This window comes from Centruroides sculpturatus, unplaced genomic scaffold (assembly GCF_000671375.1).
Source record: "Centruroides sculpturatus isolate CEXI.00-Female unplaced genomic scaffold, Cexi_2.0 scaffold970, whole genome shotgun sequence".
NCBI lineage: Eukaryota > Metazoa > Arthropoda > Arachnida > Scorpiones > Buthidae > Centruroides > Centruroides sculpturatus.
The window spans coordinates 103,701-109,283 of record NW_019385159.1 but is presented as its reverse complement, the minus strand read 5'-3'; positions in this window follow the sequence as shown (position 1 = coordinate 109,283).

Below are 5,583 nucleotides of genomic sequence, written 5' to 3'. Positions count from 1 at the left end.
CCCTTTGATTTAATATTTTTCAAATTATTTTTTTAACGTGAGACGTGTGATAATTCTATACGACAGTTGGAATGCATCACAAATGTTGTTTTCCGTTTTCAAGTGTAATGGAATGCTACATTTAATTAACACAAAAGATTATAATGAAACTACGTGTACTGTACGTACTACATCACAATTGTTTGTTAATTAATTGTTTAATTATAGGAAAAAATTTAAAATGTTTTTAAACTCGTTACTTTTTTATTTAGTTAATTAGATTTCTAGTCGATCCGTTGTCGTCACCTTTAGCAATGTGTTCGTGTTGGCTTAATGCGCAAAAACGATTTTAACTCAATGACGTGACATTTTGGAGTTAAAACGAGAAAATTCTGATGCATATGGCTTTCGTGCACAATATCATTTTCTTTCGTTGGCACTTAATAATACTGTATATATATATTATTCCTCTCTCTTACTCTACAAGTCGACTTCGTAAGAAAACGGCCGACGTAATGAATGTACCGAATAGACGGATGAAATTATTTGAAAGTTTAAAAATTGGAAGAAATGTGTATACATTATTCGGCTTTACCTCCAAAAGTAGGCCTTCTACGCTTCAAATTAGACTGACATTGTGGCTTGTGGACTTAAATAATGGACTTCTAAACTACAAGATTTGATAATTTGCGATATATCTATACAACAGAAAACACGGTTTAGAAGGACTAAATCATAATTTTTAAGATTTAGAACATTATTCGTTGTCATAGTATTACAGGATTTAGATTATTTGGAGTAGCAGTAGATAACTATTGTGAAGGTTTAAATTGTGGTCTAGGCGATCATTTGCTGTAGGCCCATAACCTGGCATCGCGCACTTGAAAGAACCAAACTGTTGCTTTTAAAATTATAGATTTAGGTTATTCGTGATGGCCTTGCAGATTTGGAAAGTTTTGAACGCCCTCTGTAAGCTTCAAGATTTAAAAAATTACTTGTGATACGTGATACTTGTGCAAACTACATGAAAGAAAAGTTTTGATTGGTTAAAATTTCAACGAAGATATTCGTTTTCATCGACAGCGCCCAGTAGCAACTTTTTTTTTTTTTATTCAGTTCGACGAATTAAACAAGTGGAAAGTGCCAATCACGCTCGACAGTCACGCGAAAGTGAGTCGGTGCCACGCGAAGGAAGTCGAGACGAATTGTAAGGTCACGCGAGCCTCACAAACCCTCACGAAGTGTCAGACGACAACGTATTTAAATGCCAAACTGCTATAAAAATTGGACTACGCGGCTCCGCCATAAATCTAAATTTGAATTTAATCTTAAAAACTGTCTGATTTATCTGTAAATCTCTCGTTTTCTTTAATAGAAAACTCTCGAGAAACAAAAAACTCTAAAAAGAAACTTCTTTGTAGATAAAGGAACATGGAAGCTTTCAATTTTTTTCTTTTTTAGAAATAATTTCTCGAGTAAATTCTATTAAAACATCGGCATTTAGATTCAGAAAAGTTCTTCATAATTTTGTCGAAAGATGTTCTGGGATTTAACTAATTTTGATGATTAAAAATAATTTTTCCTAATAACGTCTAATAAACCATTTTACGGTTCTTTCGGGGTATCTTGGGGCTTTTTAGATGTTATCAGGGTTTTTCAGGATTTCACAGATTTTTACATGTTATGTGTTTTCAAGGATTTTCGGGGGTGTTAAATGTTAAGGGGGCTTTTTAAGCTTTACTGAAATATTATCAGGGAAAATTATTTTCATAATTATTAAAATCTTATTTTGTAAATTGTTGATGGCTTTTAAGTTGTTAGATACTTTTCAGAGACGTTTTAAGTGAATTTTTTGTATAAACATTTTTAGCTTTTGAAAACTTTTCGATAATTTCTGCATCGATTTCGATAATTTTTTACGTTTTAAGCCGATTTCCAAAAAAATGTTAATATTTTGATATTTTTAAAAATAATTTTAGCGCATTTTTGTGTATTTTTATAGATACGATAATTTTTGGTAGAAAACTATATTTTATGACGAAACAGTCAGCGGCCCGTGACGAAATACAACAAGGCTCAATCGATATGAACAATAAACACTTTGCTTTCATAGTATTTTATCCAATCAAACAGCTTGAAAAAGTTTATTAAATTTCAAACGTTCACCCAATTACTTTTGTAGTTTTTATCGGTTTGAATACAGAATTTACAAGAAAATTTGTATACGTTATCGATCGGCAACACTGAAAAAAACTATTCTATCTGACGAAGTATTAATTGTTTGTGACGATATAATTGTGTAGTTCGTCATACAAAATGTTTTGTTACGTTGTGGTGTGTAATATACAGCACTATTTCATTCAAAGTTACGGTTAAATTCACTTGTTAAGCTCTTTAAACTAATTATACAAACCGTTAAAACATAATTTAACAATGCAAATTATGCTGCCATGTTTTAAATCCTTTACTTATTCGTAAAAATTTCACGTTATCTTCTAAAAATCTGAATTTTTGATGTAAAAAAAATTACCATTTAATCTATCTCCTTTATTTAAATCCGAAAAATACAATTATCAAATTTTAAATGTATAAATTTGAAAAATTCGATTAACGGGTTATGAATTATTCAAATAAAAAAAAGACACTTCTTTTTCTAAAAGTAAAATTTTTTAGAAAAACAAATGAAAATTCGGTTCAAATTTAATTTAGCAGCCAACGTTCCCGTCAATATTCTGTCCCCTGTTTTGATAATGCACGTGTTTTAGAAGGAGTTCAAATCACTCGACTTTCCAAAAATAGCAAATTTTCATTTAAATTTATATTTGATTGTTAATGCTCGATAGGGAATCGATCGGGGGATGTTGTTATAGGGTACACGTGTATCACATTCCACTACATCACACGCCCTACTTTGGTTTCTTGGTAACGTTTGTTATTGCTGGTATCTATGTACCCTTTCAAACCGGATCGATAATGATAATTAATACAAATATCAATCGTTTTAAAACGTAATTTTTTCCTATATAAAAATCTGTTTGATACTGTCTAAAATCTATCCATGTTCCAAGTTATTGATCAACGTGAGGTTATTGATCGTTGCGTTGTTGAAGTTTAGCTTCATTGTCAAGTTATGACGTGTTATTGATTTGTTATTGTGTTATAGTTTTTACTGAGTATGTGAACAAAGTTTCTGATACTTAGTTAATAACGTCAATATCAGAATAAGATGTAAACCTAACCCGGGATGAGTTATTGATAAACTTATGTTACCAGCAAGGGTTATTGATACTTTACCAGTATTTAAGTTACGAACAAATTTTCTGAAACTTTATATTGTGAACAAAGTTTTTGATACTTGATTCGTGGGATGGTCCATAAATTACGTAACACATATACGAACCTCGTTAATTGTACTAAGAAATAATATACATCACACGGGGTCCAAAAATTATATTATTTCATTACATACATGTACAAAAACAGTAACATAAACATTAAGGTTCTCTATGCAACCTTTCAGAAACAAAAGTGAATTGTTCTGCTACCCAAGAGTTGAGACCCAAGCATTACGTAACGGTACTCTTTTAACACCCACCCATAGCTGCCTTACATAATTCATGGACAGCCTCACTGATATCAAGAACAAGTAGTTATAGAATATTGCTGATACGTTTAAGTTACCAACAAGATTTTTCACGTTTTATTTATGTTATGTACAGGGCTATTGATATTTTATATATGTTAAGAATAGAGTTATTGATACTTTACTGAAGTTACGAACAAATTGATAATACAGAAAATATTGATAACTTAGTGCATTCATTGAATGTATTATTGATCACCTACAAGAGCTATTGAAAGCATTATTGATAGCTGGAGTCGTTGAGCGTGTTATTGAACGTTACTGAAAGAATTTCGAACAGTTTATTAAAGTTATTGATACTTAAGATTATAAATAATTGTTATTAAACATTTTTGAGCTTCGAACAGACTTGTAAACTTATGACTTCTAGTATCAATAATATGGAACTATAAAGTGGATATCGGTAGCAATCAACATTAAATTTGGATAATATTGATACTAATCTGAAAAGAAACTCTTTTAACAGCTATCAAGTACAGAAAACTGTCTGCTGATACTCACAACAGAAACAGAACGCCCTGCACTATAAACGGGAGTTTTAAAGGCATAATAAAGCATTAAAATGCATGAAATTATGATAATATTTATATAAATTCAGTCGAAACTCGAAAGTAGATTATATATTTATCACCAGAAGTAGGCTGCTTAATTATAATTAAGGGTGTTTCCGAGGCACGCGATTTAAATGGCGTTTATCATGGCGACGGATGGCGATATCGCTCTTGTAATGGAGTCACGCCACTTGGCATTAAATATGTTGCTTTTACTTTTTATAAATCGAAGTTGATAAGGGTAAAAAGAAAACAATTTTATCTGTAATTCTGTATATTTAGATAATGTTTGTCAACGACACAAATACAGTATAGCTATTAATATCCTGATCATAAATTTTCAGACAGAAGATTGAATAATTACCGCATTGTTGAGATTTTAAGAGTAATTTCGGCGTAATGGTCTCAATGATTTAATATTATATTCAAATGAGCTATAAATAGATCTTACAGTTTAAATATTGAGAGTTTTAAAATTGTTCATTACATCCTATTCTTTGTACTGTACTTAAGCTGAATCACCCCTTCACTTCCCTTCAAGCCATCTCTTTCTCAACGTTAAATACTGAAATTGCACCTCTAGAAGTTGAACCAATATTAGTCTAAACTTAAAATATGAGGGATTATATTTACCATTCTTTGTATTTTAAGCTAATTTAGAAGAGAACTCTCCTTCTATACACTGATCTGTCGTATCCTTTCTACATAAATGCTATAATGGAGCGTAAATCAACACTACATATTAATTAATTAAATTGAGATAAAACCTTCCCTGCTTAACATATGTAATTAAAACTTAGCTATGCCTTTCTGTTTCTAATTTCATGTTTAATCAGAATACTTCTGAATGTCGGGGTGAGCTGAGGAATACTTTGTAATACTAACGAACAAGCTACGTTCTCGTGTTGTAGGCGTTCAGTTGCTGATACTGAATCCAGTTACTGTAAATATTAATGTAAATTTTGTTATAGCATGTACTAATATTAATTTAAGCTATGCTATAGTGGGCATAGAGTTGTTCAATCACCCCACTACACAACGTCAGGTTCACAATTAAGTCGTAATTCTTAATTCTAACTAGAAATCATTACACAATTAACACATTAAATATAGAATTAACATATGAGTAGGGAGACCATCCCTGTTGTACCCCTCCTACATAAAGATGTTTATCATTTTTCGTAGTAAGTATACGCTTCTTTGAAATTCAGATAAGCAACTAGATCTATAAGGCAATTGATATGCGTAGCACGCTAGTTGTTGGCAAAATTAGCCACGCATTGCATGCTGATGATCCACCCCTCCTCGGGTCTGGCTCTGTTTTGGATATAACTCAGTTTGTTTACTCCATGAACACCCGACAAAGCTCCTAGCAACCATGCCCCAATAACTATTTATTGGAATATATTC